General features: G+C 40.8%; 2 protein-coding genes and 1 long non-coding RNA gene across 4 annotated transcripts in view; all 3 read right to left on the bottom strand.

Annotated features, from left to right (window-relative positions):
- LOC119483763 (NACHT, LRR and PYD domains-containing protein 12-like) overlaps positions 1–22,448 on the bottom strand; it is a 542,841-nt gene that overhangs the window by 476,491 nt on the left and 43,902 nt on the right. The window lies entirely within an intron of this gene.
- LOC119483774 (NLR family CARD domain-containing protein 3-like) overlaps positions 1–22,448 on the bottom strand; it is a 55,092-nt gene that overhangs the window by 12,415 nt on the left and 20,229 nt on the right. The gene's annotated exons all lie outside the window — the stretch shown is intronic.
- On the bottom strand, positions 8,319–14,071 carry LOC119483848. 2 transcript variants are annotated; one of them, XR_005205807.1, is made up of 3 exons: positions 14,055–14,071; positions 9,440–9,597; positions 8,319–8,378 (listed from the first exon to the last, which is right to left on the bottom strand). It is a non-coding gene; the product is annotated as an uncharacterized LOC119483848 (long non-coding RNA). The 2 variants fall into 2 exon arrangements; XR_005205806.1 differs by lacking the exon at positions 14,055–14,071 and adding an exon at positions 11,325–11,359.

Genomic DNA, 22,448 nt, shown 5'->3' on the forward strand with positions numbered 1-22,448 from the left:
AACAACAACATCTTCTTCACATCGACTCAAACACATGATCACAACAAGCTTCTGGCTGATCTGATTGGTTGACTGTTCTCTCTCTGTTTGTCACCGTTCTCCTCTCACAGCTTAACGGAGGAAACACATCACAACAATACTGCTGAAACCAGCATGGACCGACTCCGACGGTCTACTGACCTCAGAGTCTCCAGTCTCCAGTGTGGACTCTTCACAAGATCAGACAGCTGCTTCACGTCTGATTCCTTCAGGTCGTTCTTACTCAGATCCAGCTCTCTCAGATGGGAGGGGTTGGACTTCAGAGCTGAGGCCAGAGAAGCACAGCTGATCTCTGACAAACTGCAGCCACTCAATCTGAATAAAGAATAAATGATGAAGATAAAAATCACTTTATAATCCAGTCAGATGTGTTCAGGTTTTAAATGTGTAGCTCAACATCACTATGTCCTAATCAATGATCTTTTCCCTAAAATGAGTAGAGTGACTTTGTCATTGTGTTATTGTGGATCATCATAATGTCAGCCTTCTACAGACATCATCCAAATGTCACCACAACATTCATACACCTATTCATGTCAACACACATCAATAACATGCTGCTGATCTCTGTGTTCATCTATGTGTGTGTGCTGAAGGATCAATATCGATGATCAGACATTATTTGTGGAACATGTTGAAACAATCAGAAACCAGAGAAATATTTCTACTTCATGAAGTAAACTTGATCAATTCAGAACAAATATTCAGGGTTCCTACACATTTTACATTTTACATTCCAGACTTTTCCAGACTTCTCTGTAGATTTTTCAGACCATATTTGACTTTGTGACTCGGGGTTCAGAGGACGCTGTTACAAGACTACAGCCCCCCCCCCCCACCATGGTTGAGATGTCAAACCATTTTCCTCAAAGTTTGCATCCAGCTCTCTTTTCCCCATTTGGAATTGTTAACCAACCAGGCTTTGTGTTTGGGATCATCAAGCCAGCCCTCAGAACACTTTACTCATCGTGGTCGTTCAGTCTACAGTCCTACAGAGAAAGCTGGACGACGTTCTGCTGTCAAACATCCTGCTCTAGGTGAATCACAATGATGCCGTCCCTCTATTAGCACCAGGGACAGACTGGGACACAAACCCATCCCAGGACTTTGAGACGGAGAGGTGTCTTATGTGAGCGGACGGAGGGCGCGAGACGAAACATTGTGGGTTAGTAATTTTACCACTAATAGAGTTTTAGTGGTATAAAGAGAATGTGATGATGATGATGAAGACCTTCAAGACTCTTCATCGTGGATGACACCTCCTCAGTTTGTATCAGCACGTCATCACTGAATCAAAACCAGACCGGCCAGCTGGAACACTGGTCACAGTTCATCACGTTCATGATGTAAATGACTGAGCCAATCAGATTTCAGCCAGAACGAGGATCAGTCCAAATTAGGAGGGGCCGCTCGTCCCCCCCCTCAATATGTAAAGTATTAGATTGTCCCAGTCTGACAGGCAGCGTTCTGCTCTGTGCCGTCTGCCTGCAGTTACCGGTTACTTTTTATTATTATATTATTATTGTTATGTTGCTCATGATGAATAGTTGGCCCATATTTGGCTGCCAAAGTGCCGCCCTAGGCGGTTGCCTAGTCGGCCTCTATGGAGGCGCCGGCCCTGGCTGTGACGTACAGGCGTAGAGGCAGCTCTGTAGGAGTGTGCGTTCAGTCAGAGCCTACTTCCTGTGCTGCTTTCAACGACATCAAGCTCTCTCTGGCCCGCGCTCTCTCACACAGTAGTAAACATTGTGGCTGCACCGGCTGCTCCAAACACCATGAAAAACACTCTGCTTGTATGATCTATTTATTTTTAGAAATTCTGAATTTGATATCTTAGAAAGCAGAATAGGGGCAACAGTCTGGAAACAGACATGTTTTTCCATTCTCTCTTTTCTTTTTTCCATACTCATCCAGACCTGGAAATGACTAAAATCAAATTCCATACTTCTCCATACTGCGTAGGAACCCTGAATATTAGTTGAGAGGATCTTCTGTATCCAGATGTGACCATTTACCAACAATGATAAACATTCATTTACTTTAACAACTAACAGTGGACATTTTCTACACTTTCTTTAAGAAACACAAGTCTTTTGTGACTGCAGACTAGATTTAGTTCAAGAAACATGAAAATATGAAGAAAAGAACATTAACAACTTTATGGATGTAAGTTATGTTTGTACATAAATCAGGTTCAATTGTTAATTCAACATATAAGATCTCTAATAGTAACAGAGAGTCAGTGAACTGACCTCAGAGTCTCCAGTCTACAGTGTGGACTCTCCAGAAAACCACACAGGACCTTCACTCCTGAATCCTTCAGCACGTTGTATCTCAGATCCAGCTCTCTCAGATGGGAGGGGTTGGACTTCAGAGCTGAGGCCAGAGAAGCACAGCTGATCTCTGACAAACTGCAGTCCCTCAATCTGAATAAAGAATAAATGATGAAGATAAAAATCACTTTATAATCCAATCAGATGTGTTCAGGTTTTAAATGTGTAGCTCAACATCACTATGTCCTAATCAATGATCTTTTCCCTAAAATGAGTAGAGTGACTTTGTCATTGTGTTATTGTGGATCATCATAATGTCAGCCTTCTACAGACATCATCCAAATGTCACCACAACATTCATACACCTGTTCATGTCAACACACATCAATAACATGCTGCTGATCTCAGTCAAGTCTGGAATTAGAGGATCAATATCAAATCAGACTTGTTGGACTTCATTACTTCATTTATTACATGGCCTTCTTCTCACTGTATCTGCTAGCCTAGCAGGTTTATGTCATTTACAGGAAAGGTCCACATTTGTTCAAGTGTGTCTGTAAACAACAGCCACATGTCATATGTACATTAAAAGAGTTATTGGTGGCAGTAATCATTCCTCCTGTGAAGTGGTCCCTTCATAACACAACTACACTGTAAGAAATGACTTCACAAGTTCAAGTGAAACTAATATGAAGATTCAGCAGTCTGAGTCGACAAATCAAAGTTACACACTGTTTAGTACCAAATTCCCTCTTTGAGTTACTATTCCTCCTGCAGCTCAACAAGGAAACTGTCAAACACAACATACTGACTGGATACATACTAAGGCTGGGCAATATATCCATATTATATCCATATCGTGATATGAGACTAGATATCGTCTTTGATTTTGGATATCCTAATATCTAGGGTTGTCAAAGTTAATCGTTTCACATGCAGTTTGGGGCAAGTCATAGTCAAGTCAGCACACTGACACACTGACAGCTGTTGTTGCCTGTTGGGCTGCAGTTTGCCATGTTCTGATTGGAGCATATTGTTTTATGCTAAATGCAGTACCTGTGAGGGTTTCTGGACAATATCTGTCATTGTTTTGTGTTCTTAATTGATTTACAATAATAAATATATACATACATTTACATAAATCATATTTGTCCACTCCCATGTTGATAAGAATATTAAATACTTGACAGATCTCCCTTTAAGGTTCATTTAGAACAGATACAAAAATTGTGAATAATTTGCGATTAATCGTGATTAAATATTTTAATGGATTGACAGCCCTAGTAATATCGTGTTGTGTTGTAAGTGTTGTCTCTTCCTGGTTTTAAAGGCTACATTACAGTAAAGTGATGTCATTCTCTGAACTTACCAGACTGTTCTAGCTGTTCTATTATTGGTCATTTACACAAAAAAATATTATGATATTTGATTTTCTCCAAGTCACCCAGCCCTAATACATCTAACTCAGACTGCTGAAGCCTCTGATTAGTTTAAGATCAACTTTACAGGTCATTTTACACAGAACAAGACTGTGGATTTAGTCCTCATCTCGTAACACTCAGGTTATACGGGGGTTGCTTCACAGACAGAAGGAATGATGACAGACATCAATAACTCTTTGAATGTACATATGAACATGTGAGTATTGTATTCAGATAGACTTGAACAAAATATGACCCTGCAAAGATGTTTCAGATGCAGAATATTTATTTGGTTTTTGCTTCAAATAATTAGACAATGCTGACATGAAAACAGATCACAGTTAGATCTGCTGTCAAAAAGAACGTGGGAATAACTTAGAACCATAGAGACCTCTGATTAGATGGTGTCGTTCATAATCATCACTTGTGTGCCTTTAAGTTGGTGCAATACGTGTTTGTTGAAGAGTGCTGCACCTTTAGACATGTTCAAATAGAGCGCTACAGGAATGAGTCCTAAAACCCAGAAATGAGTTAGCATTTTAGCACTTCCTGTTCCCTCGTCTGGAAGTCAATGGGTTTTTAGTTAGATGCCTGAAATAAGGTCTGTGGTTAAAGGTCCAGTGTGTAGGATCTGGAGGTATCTAGTGGTGAGGTGAGGAGATTACAACCAACTGAAGCCTCTCCTGTGTGCCAAGCGTGTTGGAGAGCTACGATGGCCGACGTGAAAACGTGAATGTCCCTCTCTAGAGCCATCTGGAGCAGAGCCAGTGTGTAGAGAGTGTGTGTACAAACTACATAAACTACAGTCAGTGAACTGACCTCAGAGTCTCCAGTCTACAGTTTGGACTCTTCAGTCCAGCAGAAAGCAGCTTCACTCCTGAATCCTGCAGGTTGTTGAGGCTCAGATCCAGCTCTCTCAGATGGGAGGGGTTGGACTTCAGAGCTGAGGCCACAACTTCACAGTGAGTATCTGAGAGGAAACAGTTAGAAAGTCTGTGATGACACAAAAATTACAAAATATGTTATTATGAAAGAGGACAGTTTATATTTACTTCATGCATTTGATGACTAAACAGTTTGATATAAACTTCTTTAATCAACATTTACTCCTCACATCAGTGGTTCAGCTAATCTTATCTCACTGTTTGACATGAAACAATAATTCTCATCACTCTCTCTCAAACCTGCAGACTTTTAATCTTTGTTTTTCTTTAATCTTGCAGATGAAGAGAGAGAACATGTAGTTACATTGAGGCTTCCCTAATGTCCAGTCTGTCAGTGTGATCTGATCCCAGGTCTGTCTCCACAAAGTTAGCATGAGGCCTTCTTGATTAGAAAAGCATTTTTAAAACTCAGTGAATAAGTAATAATAATACAGTTGATAAAGATGACCTCTCTTTGCTAGCTACCTGCTGCTTTCAGGTTCACGTCCATAAATGGAGAAAATTAAACAAATCGCTATAATATTAGACCTGTACATAATTAAACATTCATATAACTAGATATTTTGATGACTGCATGGCGTTTTGTCATTAACACTCTTTTCTGAGCATCAAACGTATTCAGCTCACAAACACAATGAATGAACCAATGAGGTTGCATTATTTACAACATAATGACATCAGAAAGATGATATCAGTGTATCAGCATTAAAAACATAACATTGATCTTTGGTTTGTATAAGATCTCTTAAAAAGTCTGAATTCTACCATTCTGCTGTTATATATTCATCAGACTGCTGTTATTGGTGGAAGCTGTGTATTTCCTGTTACTACTCTTCTCTACAGCAACAAGAGAGAGAAACACCAGAGTTTCCTTCTGTGAGTAACAGAATAAAAGGAAAGACTTCAAAACAAGATGATGGAACACAACTTGAATTCATTAGCAATAAAATGCACCATTGCTCGATTCAACACACTCAGGGGTTTTACAACGACTAATCTTTGTCTCGTATGACCAGTAGTTTACGGTGGCTAATGCTAGAGTTGGGTCGATTTTCGGTTTTGCCGGTCCGGTCCGGTCCGGTGTACGAGCTTAAACCGGTTTGATTTTATGCTAACGACACGTTCTGGCAAATTAAAAAGTAGCCGACATCAACAACCTGTGCCGACAGAGTCACAGTGCTAAATCCAGCCTGTATTGCATTACTAATAAGCAATATGACAACGTGATTAACGTAATATTATGATATAATGTTGGTGTATAAACAAGAAGAGGTTTGTTTACTAGGAAGTTCATGTGTTTTTTGGGGTGATGAGACGAGACATGGCAGAGCTGGTCTCAAAGAAAACTAAAACTACAGCAACATGGCAACAGTTTGGATTTGAAGCCAACGAAAGAGATGAGCCCAAAAACACACGAGGTAAGGTGTAATGTGGTGCAAGGCCTATTGAAAGCAAACCCCAGCACCAGGACTCTGATCCCAGGACCGCCCCGACTCCCCGCCGGATCAGCAAACGTTCTGTTGCTGCCGTTACACCGGTTAGACCCAGCACTCCACCAGACAGCTGATCTTTTGTTTTTTTCATTTGTTTTACCAGGTTCACATGTCGTCTCCATCACCCAAAAACATAAATAAGAAAAAACTGTCAAATGTAACAATTATTAGAAATAAATAGAATAAGTGTTCATTAACTTGACAGCTAGAAACACAAACTACTGAAACATTTTGAACTCAACATTTGAAACAGCTCAAGAACATCTGTGACAAAACACAAATACATATTTATGTAATAAACACGTGGAACATTTATAAGAATATTATATTTTAAGAATAATTTATAGTGTGTATATTTGAAGAACTAAACTAGTAATCTATACTGATCTATAAAGTTAATCACATCTGGACTTACAGAGCTTTTCTGCAGTTCCTCACAGCTGGAATCAGTCTCCGTCGTCCCTCGTCTGATGTGTTGTACTTCTGCAGGTCCAACTCATCCAGAACCTCCTCTGACATCTGCAGCATGTAGGCCAGAGCTGAGCAGTGGATCACAGAGAGTTTCTTCTCTGATCTGTTCTCTGACTTCAGGAACTCTTGGATGTCCTGATGTACCGAGTGGTCGTTCATCTCCGTCAGACAGTGGAAGATGTTGATGCTTCTGTCAGGAGAGGTATCATACATGTTCTTCTTCTTCAGGTTGTTGATGGCTCTCTGGATGATTTCTGGACTGTTGTCTGTCTGACCCAGCAGACCTCCTAAGAGTCTCTGGTTGGACTCCAGAGAGAGGCCATGAAGGAAGCGAACAAACAGGTCCAGGTGGCCATTTTTACTTTCAAGGGATTTCTTCATGGCTCTCCACAGGAAGACATCCAGGGTTGAATGAACATATTCTTCTCCCAGGAAGTCCTTCAGTACCTCTGTGTTGCTGTTTGTGTAACAGTGGAACATGTAGACTGCAGCCAGAAACTCCTGAATGCTCAGGTGAACAAAGCAGTAGACTGTTTTCTGGAAGATCACACACTCTCTTTTGAAGATCTCTGTACAAACTCCTGAGTACACCGAGGCCTCTGTGACATCCAGACCACACCGCTCCAGGTCTTCTTGGTAGAACATGATGTTTCCTTTCTCCAGATGTTCAAACGCCAGCCTCCCCAGCTTCAGAAGAACTTCCCCGTCAGTCCTCCGTCAGCTCCTGTGGACTCGTCTCACGTCCCTCACCGTACTTCTGCTTCTTCCTCTTTGTCTGAACCAACAGGAAGTGTGAGTACATGTCAGTCAGGGTCTTGGGCAGCTCTCCTCTCTGGTCTGTAGTCAACATGTGGTCCAGAACTGTAGCAGTGATCCAGCAGAAGACTGGGATTAGACACATGATGTGGAGGCTCCTGGATGTCTTGATGTGTGAGATGATTCTGCTGGACAGCTCTTCATCACTGACTCTCCTCCTGAAGTACTCCTCCTTCTGGGCGTCAGTGAAGCCTCGTACTTCTGTTACCCTGTCAACACATGCAGGAGGGATCTGATTGGCTGCTGCAGGTCGGGAAGTTATCCAGACGAGAGCTGAGGGAAGCAGATTCCCCTGGATGAGGTTTGTCAACAGCACGTTGACTGATGACTTCTGGGTGACATCAGACACAACCTCACTGTTCTTGAAATCCAGTGAAAGTCTGCTTTCATCCAGGCCGTCAAAGATGAACAGAACTTTACAGACAGCGAGCTTCTCTGCTGTGACCTTCTGTAATGTTGGATGGAAAACATGGAGCAGCATGAGAAGACTGTACTGCTCATCTCTGATCAAGTTCAGCTCCCTGAACGAAAGCAGAACCACCAGACTGACATCTTGGTTCTCCAAGCCCTCTGCCCAGTCCAGAGTGAACTTCTGCACTGAGAAGGTTTTTCCAACGCCAGCGACGCCGTTCGTCAGAACGACTCTGATGTGTCCCTGTTGGTCAGGTAAGGCTTTAAAGATGTCCTGGCACTTGATTGGAGCGTCATGGAGGGTGTTCTTCTTGGAAGCTGTCTCAAGCTGCCTCACCTCATGTTGGGTATTAACCTCTTCACTCTGTCCCTCTGTGATGTAGAGCTCAGTGTAGATCCTGTTGAGGAGGGTTCCACTTCCTGTTTCATCAGTTCCTTCAGTCACACATTCACATCTCCTCCTCAGACTGATCTTATGTTCATCTACAACCTCCTGCAGACCTCTATCTGCTGAAAGAGAAGGACAAAAGTTAAAAATAAAGAAGATGTGATTATTATTTTCATTGCCAATATTGAAGTGATCAATATAAAGTAAATAAAAAAGCAGTAAAGGTTAAACAGTCTAGTTTTAGTGGAAGCATCAGAAATGCTCCTTTTTCTCTCAGTCGGTGTACATGTTTGATTGACAGCAGAGGAGGCGGAGCCTCAGCTGTCCGTCTGCAGCTCTTCATCTAAACAGCTCACTGTGGCTGTTCCTTCCTCACTGTAATATTTAAAACTCATCCACTCATCAAATAATGCAGGATATGTTCATATCTCGTTGTGTGGACATGTTTTTATTGAACAGCATCAATAACAAAAGCCGGGTTTCCACCAAAAGTTCCTGGGACTTTTTAGTCCTACTACTTTTAAGGAACTAAAAGGTTCCTTCAGTCCACTGTTGTCTGTTTCCACTACGGTCTAAAGACCTGTGAAGATTCAGCAAATTAGTCCTCTGATGTATGAAAAAGCAACATGACATGTGACGAGAGCTGTTGGTGGTCGCAGTAGTAAACACACTCTGCAGTCTGCCGTTCAGTGTGTCGTCCGTTTCATCTAAAAAACACGCTGGAAAATAATAAACATTAGGTTTTATCTCACTGTGACGACATTTACTGCACGTTGGATGTAATGAATGAAATGCAGAGGAGGAAAGTGAAACTAAGAGCGTCCGTCTCCACAGTAAATCATGTTGAGTATTTGAGGGTTATTTATTTATGTCTCTCTTGTTTTCTCTGTCTTTTTGGCTGGACCGCAGACGGCCAGCCCTACAACCCTAAAAGTCTGTCACTGAGTGATGAAGTTACACGATTGGTCGTCTGAGTGTCGGAGTTTCCTCATTGACCTCTGGATCGTACGCCAACGTTGGTGTATGTATATATGTCTATGGCTTGAACGGCCAGTTGAGTGGAGCAGCGCGTCCCCTAGTGTCCTCGCAGGACCTGGTGAGACTTTTATGACTTTTTATATATTAAAAGAACAAGTAGTGTTTTCAGACATGGAGACGTCAGCAGACAGATGTAGAGTCTTACTTTGTACAGTGCTGGTCTGACCGGCTGGCTGCAGTCCAGCTCTGGTTCTGGATCTTTGTCCACACTGGGGACAGGAGGAGTCTCCTGATGAAGCAGACTGGTCCAAGTACACAGCACAGCAGGACAGCTGGTCCTCCACAGAGACATCACTCCTCTTCCTGTGAAGACATGTCTTTATAACTAAAAGGCTTTGTTGATTGGCCGACACTGTCTCAAAGCTCAGATGGTCACAGGGAACAGTTAAAGTGTTGTTACTTTTCTGTTTGAATTCAGCATTCAGTCTGTGATGACAGTGTTCCTTTTATTTCAACTCTCCTGCTTTCATAAACACTAATGAGCTGAATTTTACTATCTGGCTGTCTTATTAACCTCTTTACAATCCGACGGACGATATTCTGTCTTTCAGAGGTTGTAGCGGCTCAGTTTTAAAGCTAGAGTGAAGATACTGGTAACATGTGAAACTATAGAAAACCTAAAGAATCCATCGTTACCAACCATGTCATGCTAGCTTGTCTGGAAGAACGCTCTGACCTCCAGATATGTGAATGTAAATGGGTTCTATGGGTACCCACGAGTCTGCCCTTTACAGACATGCCCACTTTATGATAATCACATGTCATAGTGAAGTCAGCACACTGACAGCTGTTGTTGCACGTTGGGTTTCAGAGGGGTCCTGCCTACGTGGCCGTCCTACAGAGAGGTCGCCCTCCTGATCAGTTTCAGATATCATTTTCAAATTTACATTACTGCCTCTTTTAGTATGAGCAGATAACTTTAACATCACTACTGCCCAGGGATGTTTGTTCTTGACCTTAAGGAACAACATATGGTGGAGAAAATCTAAGGTCAAAGGTCCACTTACTAATGATCCAAAACTTTCAACTGCAAGCTCTGAATCTTTAGTAAGTGAGCTTAAATTCCCTTCACCATATTCTACATCAGTAGTTAGTTAAAGAACAAACTCAAACATTCAGCACACGTTAGTTTGGATCAGAAAGTCACACAATAACACAAACTAACTAACAGATAGAAGCAGCAGTAGAGCAGCAACTCCTGTGTTCTGAGAGGGAAATTACTGCTTTTGTGAATGAAGTCTGGTGGCTCTGAAGAGAGTGATATAACTACGTGGTCTCTATTGCTCTGGTCTATCATGACCTCTCTATTGTTCTGGTCTATCATGACCTCTCTATTGCTCTGGTCTATCATGACCTCTCTATTGTTCTGGTCTATCATGACCTCTCTATTGCTCTGGTCTATCATGTCCTCTCTATTGCTCTGGTCTATCATGTCCTCTCTATTGCTCTGGTCTACCATGACCTCTCTATTCTCGAGGTAAAGCTCCTGTCCACAGCTGCTTTACCTCTCCATCAGACAGCCCTTTCTGACGGGGAACTGAAGCTGTTATATCGCTCTCTTCAAAGCCACCAGACTCCATTCACAAAAGCAGTAATTCTACTTCCCAGAACACGGGAGTATACGTACAACCCCACTTCAAAGAAGCTGTCATAACAGCTGATTTTAGGAGAAGTCAAACCAACACAGTATTTTGAGGACTAATGTGAGAAAATGAATTACACATTTGAAGCTCATTCTTTCACATTTTGAATAGTTGTAAATCTTTACAGCGACTTCAACGTTCAGGCAGAAATATGAATATTTTCTTGAAGTGTAAATTGTGAAATGGAGGTTCTCAGGTGTTTTGTTACAGAAATACAATCAGTAGTTTGTGGCTCTAAAACCCAGACTAAGATCCATCTTAGTTTGAAACAGTATCTGCACTAATAGTTCTGCATCAGGAATATAAATCTGTTAGCAGAACATTTAGTCTTCATCCTCAATGCATCATCATCCATCAGGTCAGTGCACAGTAGAAACAGTCTCTTACTTTGTGTCTGAGGGTCCAGGTTCATTACTGAAGTTATGGAGGATACCACTATGGACCGGTCACTCTTCATAGACAGACAGCTGGGTACTGGAGACTCTGCTCTCTGTCTGGACTGAACTCTGCAAACACCAAGATGATTTGATTCACATCACATGAATCCTTGATAAATTCTCTGATGACAAAGACATTTCAGTTTCTAAATACACAAACTACTGCTACTGTCAATAATGTGGTTTAAAGTTTGTATTAGTCCTCTTAGATTACAGCTGTTCTGGGTGACTGACAGCTGTCACAGATACGAAGAGGAAGAATGCACTAATTCATTCTCTTTGTGTCACCAACAGTGTGTTAAACTTCACTTAGTAAATACATTTTAGTAGAAATTTAATATACAAACACACAATCAACTAAATCATGGCATTGGCATGGCATCACTTTGTTTTATATCATTCTGTATCTTCCCAGTGGTGTTCCTTATGTATTCAAATCTGAACTCTACGTACATATGTTTTAGCGTCAAAATGCTGTTTTCCCTTCAAGCCCTTCTAAAAACTTTCTTCAAAGAAGCTGTCATAACAGCTGATTTTAGGAGAAGTCAAACCAACACAGTATTTTGAGGACACATGTGAAAATGAATTACACATTTGAAGCACATTCCCACAAATTTTGAATAGTTAAATCTTTACAGCGACTTCAACGTTCAGGCAGAAATATGAATATTTTCTTGAAGTGTAAATTGTGAAATGGAGGTTCTCAGGTGTTTTGTTACAGAAATACAATCAGTAGTTTGTGGCTCTAAAACCCAGACTAAGATCCATCTTAGTTTGAAACAGTATCTGCACTAATAGTTCTGCATCAGGAATATAAATCTGTCAGCAGAACATTTAGTCTTCATCCTCAATGCATCATCATCCATCAGGTCAGTGCACAGTAGAAACAGTCTCTTACTTTGTGTCTGAGGGTCCAGGGTCGTTACTGAAGCTCGGTTGATCCCCTATGGACCAGTCACTCTTCATAGACAGACAGCTGGGTACTGGAGACTCTGCTCTCGGTCTGGACTGAACTCTGCAAACACCAAGATGATTTTATTCACATCACATGAATCCTTGATAAATTCTCTGATGACAAAGACATTTCAGTTTCTAAATACACAAACTACTGCTACTGTCAATAATGTGGTTTAAAGTTTGTATTAGTCCTCTTAGATTACAGCTGTTCTGGGTGACTGACAGCTGTCACGGATACGAAGAGGAAGAATGCACTAATTCATTCTCTTTGTGTCACCAACAGTGTGTTAAACTTCACTTAGTAAATACATTTTAGTAGAAATTTAATATACAAACACACAATCAACTAAATCATGGCATTGGCATGGCATCACTTTGTTTTATATCATTCTGTATCTTCCCAGTGGTGTTCCTTATGTATTCAAATCTGAACTCTACGTACGTATGTTTTAGCGTCAAAATCCTGTTTTCCCTTCAAGCCCTTCTAAAAACTTTCTTCAAAGAAGCTGTCATAACAGCTGATTTTAGGAGAAGTCAAACCAACACAGTATTTTGAGGACACATGAGAAAATGAATTACACATTTGAAGCACATTCCCACAAATTTTGAATAGTTAAATCTTTACAGCGACTTCAACGTTCAGGCAGAAATATGAATATTTTCTTGAAGTGTAAATTGTGAAATGGAGGTTCTCAGGTGTTTTGTTACAGAAATACAATCAGTAGTTTGTGGCTCTAAAACCCAGACTAAGATCCATCTTAGTTTGAAACAGTATCTGCACTAATAGTTCTGCATCAGGAATATAAATCTGTCAGCAGAACATTTAGTCTTCATCCTCAATGCATCATCATCCATCAGGTCAGTGCACAGTAGAAACAGTCTCTTACTTTGTGTCTGAGGGTCCAGGGTCGTTACTGAAGTTCAGGTGATACCCTATGGACCAGTCACTCTTCATAGACAGACAGCTGGGTACTGGAGACTCTGCTCTCGGTCTGGACTGAACTCTGCAAACACCAAGATGATTTTATTCACATCACATGAATCCTTGATAAATTCTCTGATGACAAAGACATTTCAGTTTCTAAATACACAAACTACTGCTACTGTCAATAATGTGGTTTAAAGTTTGTATTAGTCCTCTTAGATTGCAGCTGTTCTGGGTGACTGACAGCTGTCACGGATACGAAGAGGAAGAATGCACTAATTCATTCTCTTTGTGTCACCAACAGTGTGTTAAACTTCACTTAGTAAATACATTTTAGTAGAAATTTAATATACAAACACACAATCAACTAAATCATGGCATTGGCATGGCATCACTTTGTTTTATATCATTCTGTATCTTCCCAGTGGTGTTCCTTATGTATTCAAATCTGAACTCTACGTACGTATGTTTTAGCGTCAAAATCCTGTTTTCCCTTCAAGCCCTTCTAAAAACTTTCTTCAAAGAAGCTGTCATAACAGCTGATTTTAGGAGAAGTCAAACCAACACAGTATTTTGAGGACACATGAGAAAATGAATTACACATTTGAAGCACATTCCCACAAATTTTGAATAGTTAAATCTTTACAGCGGCTTCAACGTTCGGGCAGAAATATGAATATCAGGTGTAGAAGAGGAACGAAGGTACGAAGAGGAAGAATGCACTAATTCATTCTCTTTGTGCCACGAAAAGTATGTTAAACTTCAGTTAGTAAATACAGCATATAGCAGCTCTCTTACTTTGACTCTGAGGGTCCAGGTTCATTACTGAAGAATGGAGGATCTTCTTTAGACTGATCACTCTTCATAGACAGCCAGTCTGAGAGGTTAAACATTAACACTGACAGTGAACATGAAACAAGTTTGTACAAGAGTCACAGACAAGACTGAGAGAACAGGAAGTAACACACAACCTCTCTATCTATCTATCTATCACACACACACACACGCACACGCACACGCACACGCACACGCACACGCACACGCACACGCACGCACGCACACACACACACACACACACACACACACACACGCACACACACATACACACACACACACACACACACACACACACAGTATACAGTATAATAAAACCACCCAGCACTCCACCTGGTCACTTCTCTTTAACTCTCTGCTTGTTTTCTTGTCTTACAGCAGGTTTAATGAGGATTATTCAGCCAATCACGACTTTGTGTTCTCAGATGAATCAAACTGTTGAGTTCATTCTAACATTTCTCTCCTGTACAGGGAGGAAACTGACTCAGACACCTGGACAGGGAAATAATAAAATGTTGGATTAACACTCACCCTGCTTCAGTCTTCAGTCGTCACCTCTCTGTGCCGTTGACACAACATGGAATCTGGAATAACTAACCGAACAAGTTTGCAAGACTGAGAGAAAAGGAGGTAACACACAACCTCTCTCTCTCACACACACACACACACACACACACACACACACACACACAACCACAACCACACCCTATACACTCAGCACACACACTCACACTCACACCCACAGACACACTCACACACACTCACACACACATAGTATACAGTATACAGTATAATAAAACCACCCCATGGATTAACACTTTCTATAGGCCTTGTTCTCATGAGCCTGGATCACATAGTCAGTGTTGCTCCTCCCCTCTCCATTTACAGGAAATCAGCTGAGTTCATCTGTGACTGTGGGTGTGTGTGTTCATCAGAATCTCTCTTGGCTTGAAAAGGCTGAATTAACCCTCTGAGACCCACAATAGTCCAGTTTTAGTCTTTTTTAGGGGGGTACCGGGGGTCTTTAGGGGGAAATAGCAGGTCAGCAGTAGATGTCACATAGAAGTGGTGTACATCATCTGAAAGCTGGGAACCTGGAGATTAATTTGAGATGCAGCTCAGCACTGAGTGTCAAGTTGTTCCAGTCATTAATCAGAAATACTCATTAATTAATTACAATAGAAAGTGTATCAGGGTTTAGAACATTATGATAGAAGTATATGATGGTCATCCCCATGCTCTATTATGTCTCATACTGCACGGACTACAGGACAGGTGATACTCCTGTGATACTCCTGTGATACTCCTGTATACTCCTGTGATGCTGATGATATTAGATAACAGGTGGTCGACACACACTGCATATACATTATTAAGTAGATAGACCCACAGTAATATATACTGCAGGCATACACTGTACCAGAGCCTCAGCTGTTCTTCCACTGTTTCACTTCACTCTGAATTGTTCCATACATTCCAGCAGGATGACATGATGGAGTCTACTATATACTGCTAGTTTCTATTTCCATGACTCTGCCTCTTCTGTGATGGACTTCTTGTTGTACAGTTGTTGGATGAGACTCTAAAGAAGTTGTTTAACTAGATTAGCCTTATTCTGCTATTAAACCTCGATACTGTTTGACTGAAAATATCTCAACACAAATCTCAAAATACATTTATTGCACTGTAAACACAGTAAAAGGACAGTCATGTCTATGGTAAACACAGTGAAAGGACAGTCATGTCTATATATGTCTATGCTCGTACAGGGCTGAATAACAGCACAGTCGCTGACATACCAAAGCCACTACCACCATCTACTGGCAAACACAGACTATTGTCTTAAAACTACTTGACACTAAAGCATGGGAGTTTACTGTCCTTACTATTGTCTTTTAAGTGACACTAAGCGCTTTAAAAATGATAATAATAATGAAAATAATTAAAAATAATCATGGTGGGGGGACCAAAATAATGACACACAGGTAACAACTCAGTATTTCTGGGCACAATCCTTATTACTAAAATGTCCAGGGTGCCACACATGCTACTAAACTTGACTGTTTTCATGTCAAAACAAAATAAGTTTGTATTTCATGCACATTGTAGCAATTAAATCTACCTGCTCCTGCTGCAACACACACAACCAATGAGCAAACCAACAGCACAGAGCAATGACAACCTGTTGAGGACATCTGAGCTCTACCTGGAACTGCCTGTTAGTCCACAGATAAGGCAAGGCAAGGCAAGGCAGCTTTATTTGTTTAGCACATTTCAGCAACAGGGCAATTCAAAGTGCTTTACATAAACATTCAAGAACATTGCGACAAAGTGCAAAAGAAAAATAAGACATAATTAAAACAGTTATGAAAACATAAAAACATGAAAGATTAGAAAATAAAAACAAGCAAAAAATAAAAGCTAGGATAGAAACTAAAATAGAATATTACACACAAGAGTAAAAGCTCTAGTGCAGTATATAAGATCATTATCTGGTTTAATAAAAGGCAGTAACAAACAGGAACGTTTTAAGCTTTGATTTAAAGAACTCAGAGTTGGAGCGGTCCTGCGGTTTTCTGGGAGCTTGTTCCAAATATTTGCTTGAAATATATTTATAGGTAAATATTGGGGTAATTTGGCAGTAATTCCAAAGAAATGTCAAAATGACTTGCTAATTATTACCTAATTACCATGAAATTTGTGGACCTGTAAAATGAAGTGTTACCATATATTTAATTTAGGCTTTAGAATTGCTTTTTAAAAATAATATTTCTTAATATAAGGAAAACCTGTCTGCCATGGTGGGAGCTAGACTTGATATGTTCACCTGCCACAGCCAACATTTACCCTGTTATCTGGCAGGTGGCAGGTGATCATTTCATTCCCTGCACACAGTCCTCTTCTTCTTCTTCTTCTTCTCTCGGTTTCTGGCGGATCGCAACCAACTTTAAGGTGCATACCGCCACCTACTGTACAAGAGTGTGTAACATCATGTCATTTGCTCTTTACTCCTACTCTTAAATTCTATCCACCAATCCTGTGTCTCTTAAGAACATTAATAATGCCTTCCTGGTGCCTTCAACCCCCTCACCCTCTGTTCCCAGTATCCCCATCAGATCCCAATCCCGTCCCTCCTCTCTGATCTTTTTCTTTCAGCCTCATACTTTTTACATTGAATTAGGATATGCTCCACATTTTCTTTAACACCACAATCCCCACACTTGTCACTGTTCCTTTTCCCCATTAAAGCCAAAGTGCCATTAAGACCTGTGTGATCCAGTCTGAGTCTTGTTATGATGATTTCTTCCCTTCTGTTCCTTTCTTTATACGTCTTTGTTATGACCGACTTTTGTATTTTGAAATATCTCCTTCCTTTCTGGTCCTCCTCCCATCTTTTCTGCCATATCTCAACTCCTTTCCTTTTAATCACAGCTTTTCCTTCTCCTTTCCCAAGTAAAACTGGTACTGTAATGTCTTTTTGCAGTGAACTTTTTGCTAGTTTATCTGCAAACTCATTTCCTTTCACCCCCTCGTGTGCTGGAACCCAACAGAATAATACATCTATACCCCCTCTGTGTAGTCTTAGCAAGCTATAGTACAATTCAATGATTAGATCTTGCCTTACAGCTTTTGTTGAATGTATACTTTCCAAAACAGCTTTTGAATCCGTGCATATCACCACTCTGTCAGGTCTGACCTCCTCAACCCACTGCATTGCAATGATGATTGCCACTATTTCTGCTGTGTACACTGATACCTGGTTTGAAATTCTTTTGGAAATAGATATTTTAAATTCTGTGTGTTGACTTGATAGCTCCGATACATAACCGTAATGCTCTACACTGTACTCTATCCACTTTTTGTAATGATGTCTTTGCTGCTGCTCCATAAACTATACAACCATAATCTATTGTTGATCTCATGATCGCCCTATATATGTCAATCAATGACTGTTTATCTGCCCCCCAGTTACATCCAGCCACAGCTCGTAGTCAATTTATTACTTTTTTGCATTTTGTTTCCAGATGTTTTATATGAACATGCCATGTATATTTACTGTCTAACCATAGACCCAGATATTTGTATTCATTCACCCTCTCCATCAACTGACCATATAATGTTAAATTCTCAGTATTAATGTTTCTCTTTTTTGTAAATATCATATAACATGTTTTATTTGTTGACATTTTGAATCCCCACTCATATGACCATTTCTCCACTTTCCCTATTGCTTTCCTTATATTTTCCATCACATATGGCACATTTCTTCCCCTCATCCATATTGCCCCATCATCTGCATATATCGCTGATTTGATGCATCCATCTAAATTTTCAAATATATCATTTATCATTATGTTAAACAACACCGGGCTGATTGCACTCCCCTGGGGGATACCATTTTCTATATTGTAGTCCTTAGATACTTCTGTTCCAACCTTGACTTTAAATTTCCTGTCTGTTAAAAAGTCCATTACCCAATTATACAACCTCCCTCCAATACCCATTTGACCTATCTTGATAAGCAGCCCTTCCCTCCACATAGAATCATATGCTTTTTCTATATCAAAATATACTATTGTCATCACCTCTTTCATTTTGAGTGTCTTTTCTACCTCATTAGTTACTCTAACTAGAGCATCTATTGTAGATCGACCTTTTCTAAAACCACACTGAACATTACTCACTAACCCTCTCTGTTCCAAAACATACATTAATCTACGTACTATTATCTTCTCCATCCATTTGCATAAGTGAGATGTCAACGCTATGGGCCTATAACTACCAGGATTAGCAGGATCTTTCCCTGGCTTGTTGAATGGTAATATTACTGCCATTTTCCAACAACTTGGTATGACTCCCTCCGTCCAGATTTTATTAAATAGTCTCAACACTAACTTAAATGATTCCACTGGTAGTTGTTTAAACATGGCATAACATAACTGGTCTTGTCCTGGTGCTGTATATCCAGTATTTGTCAAGGCTATTTTGAGCTCTGCCATTGTAAATTCCACATCCAGTGTTGACATATCATCCTCTCTCTTCTCTCTCACGTTTTCATTCTCACTGAGCACACGCTCTTTTTGCTGCCTGTGTATATTATCAAGGTGCTCCCCACTATGTACTGCAGCAAATGCCTTACCTAACACATCCGTCTTCTCTTTATCTGATACTGCCATCCTCTCCCCATCAATCAATGCTGGAATTTGTATTGACTTCCTTTTCCCACTCATTTGTTTAAACATGGACCAGACATCACCTATCTTCACTCCTCTGCCAATGGTGGAACAGAATTCTCTCCAAGTCCTCTTTTTGGTATATTTGACTGTTCTACGAGCCACTGCCCTTTTCCTTTGATCCTCAATGAGATTCTCTTGTGACATGTTTTTTCTCAGAGCTCTGAAAGCCTTGTTTCGTTCTTTAACAGCTATGCTGCATTCCTCATTCCACCAAGGTACCACTTTCTTCCTACCCTGTGTTGTTCGTTTTGGTACACTTAGTTTTGCAGCATTCAGTATATGTTCTGTAACTTGACTTGTACATTCCTCTATGCTCCCTTCTAATATTACCAAGTGAGCTGACTCCTCACAACATATTGTAAACTTCTCCCAGTCAGCCTTGCCAAAACACCACCTTGTAATTGTGCTCCCTTCCTGTATACATACGTTTGTGTTTATTATCGTGAGAACTGGGAAATGATCACTTCCTATAGTCACACATATAATATCCGGTACTACTTCTAATTCATATACATACTTTTTAAATTCTTGCCCATTAGCTATCAGGCTTCTCGCATTCCACTGAAGTATGTGGAGCACCATAATTAAAACTTTAACCCTCATTCTGTCCATTTTCCCCAACCTCAGTTGCTGTCAGAAGTGCATGTATCTGATCTGCTTTTACATCACGTATATCAAGGAATCTTCCTGCTGCCTCCACTATGGTCTTGATTCTATCACTTTTCTTTTTTAGCTGAGCTGCAACATTAATGGTGTGGCAGATGAAGACAACAAATTCCACTTTGTTTACTACTAGTGAATCATCATTCATTTTACATTTATGAGCACGAGCATTTTGCATATCCGCAGTTACAGCATTTAACCTTTGCATCCTTATCACATTTTCCATACTCATGCTGTCCTCCACATCTCGCACACCTTAGCTTTCCTTTACACTGCTGTGCTGTGTGCCCCATTCTTTGGCATGCATAACATCTGAGAGGTTTGGGAATGTATTCCCTCACGCTGTAGTTCATGTATCCCATTTGCACCGATTTTGGGAGGGTTTTCTCAAACTGAACCACTACCGATAGGGTTTCCTTCAGTGAGCCATCTCTTTTACTCTTAATCCGTATGGCATCAATTACTTTACCCCCTTTAATCTCATGTTTAACATCTTCCATAGACATACTCAATGGGACTCCAGAGATTACTCCTCTCAACTTTACCATTGCTCCAGGTATATGAGCCTTCATCTTTTCCCCTTTAAGTGTTGTCATTTTGAGGATCTTTTCCTGCTGTTGTTTGCTGTTTGCATGTATCAACACTCGTTTATTGTTCAAGAACCTGGCCATTTAGATTTTCCCAATCTCCTCTTCGATCGCTCTGGTAAGTTTGATCGGGTGGTAGTGTCCGCCATCCTGATTGAATTCAATTATTACTTTCCACTCCGCTTCTTGTGTTTGATCCGTCTGTCTATCGTTGTGACTGGTTCTTGATTTTTTATTATTACCTCTGACAACTTCACTATCATCCGACCAACTTCTCTCTCTTGCTATCCGCTCTCTCTCTCTCGCAGCCCTTTTCTGCCTCACAGATTTAGGTAACATCCATTCCATTTCACTTCCATTATTTCCATCAGAACTATGTGACATGATGTTACAGTCAAAGTACAGTTTATGCTAATCCGCCAGCAAATCTACAGCAGCTTCAGTCACACTGCGCATGCGTCATACCCCGACACCAAACCCGTGACCATGGATGTATTAAAAGACCGGTCGTGACCTTCTCTTCTCTTAATACATCCGTGGTCGTGACGCTCCGTTCTTCGAATCGCGCCGCCACGCTCCCAGAATGCATTGCGCGGCTGCTTAGAGTTGAACTACACGTGCATGAAAAGACAGCTGTATAACTATGTTAGTAATGTTGTTGCATATATATATATATATTTGTGTTTTCTGTAGTATAGCAACATTTTGATATTAGAAAATGTAGTAACTAACGATAAATTGATGGTTTCCTACGTCTTAAAGGGACTGTTTGTAACGTCTTACACTCTTATAAATCATTGCGGGTCGGTGTTTCCCATGCGTGCTCGCGTGTGGCTACGCTGTTCAGACTCAGACTCCAACACAAACTACACGGAAGCACCAAAACCACAAAGTTCTATCTAGTGAAGCCCGTCTGTTAAACAGTGTCGGCCGCGGTCGGAGGACGCGGGGGAGACCGTAGCTTTGGTCTCCAGGGCCGGAGTCTCTGCTACTCTGCCTGCCTTCACTCAGCTCGCTCCACCTCACGTGCATGCACGCACACTACACACTGCAGAAGACTTCGTAGCTCTGAGAATATCTAGTGAATGTACAGAGGACGTTTGTGCAGAAATAACTGCTGCAGCTCCTCCAGACCAACAGAGGTTTTCCGTGTTTTGTGAAGTGACGGGGCTCCGCAGAGAGAAACGTTATCGTCTCCGACCGGGTGCCGGTGTCTCCCCTGTTCCCTCCGGCCGCGGTCGGGAGGCTGAAGCAGGAAAAGCCAACACTAGGATCAGCATTGATTCATGGAGAGACCTTTGTCTGGTCAGCTAACATTACTGCCAAGCAGCTGAAATATAGAGTGATATTGTGCTTTTAGCTGACGTGTGTCTCCTCACTGTTTTGAGCGATGCTCGTTCATGTCTATGTAGAGCGAGCACAAGCGCGAGCAACAGGACGCTGACTTTAGTTGACTTAACGGCCACAGGTGTCGCTGTTAATAAGCATTTCTGATTCTTACAAACAGTCCCTTTATAACACCAGGCAGTTGTGCTGGTCAACATTTAATATTTCCAAGACAGAAGAATTTAATCAGTCGACATCAAAAGTTTCAAAATTGCAAAAAGAAACCTGGTTTCTGGTTCAAGCTCAAATTGAGATTTGCTGGTTTAAGACATTTTAAGATGTGACCTGTGACTCTGGGAAACAAAAGGTCACAATTTTAGACCAAAAATAAGATTCAAAAAGCCAAAAACATTCATAATGAAAATCTGCTCTTTGAAGTAAACAGAGGACAAAAGAATTGGTTCGTGTTAGTTTCTTTATTTGCATGACATTAAAGAAATGACGCAGGACACTCATGTAGCTCACTGGAATGTGCAGAATTTAAG

Source organism: Sebastes umbrosus, chromosome 24, assembly GCF_015220745.1.
Source record: "Sebastes umbrosus isolate fSebUmb1 chromosome 24, fSebUmb1.pri, whole genome shotgun sequence".
In the NCBI taxonomy this organism is placed as follows: domain Eukaryota; kingdom Metazoa; phylum Chordata; class Actinopteri; order Perciformes; family Sebastidae; genus Sebastes; species Sebastes umbrosus.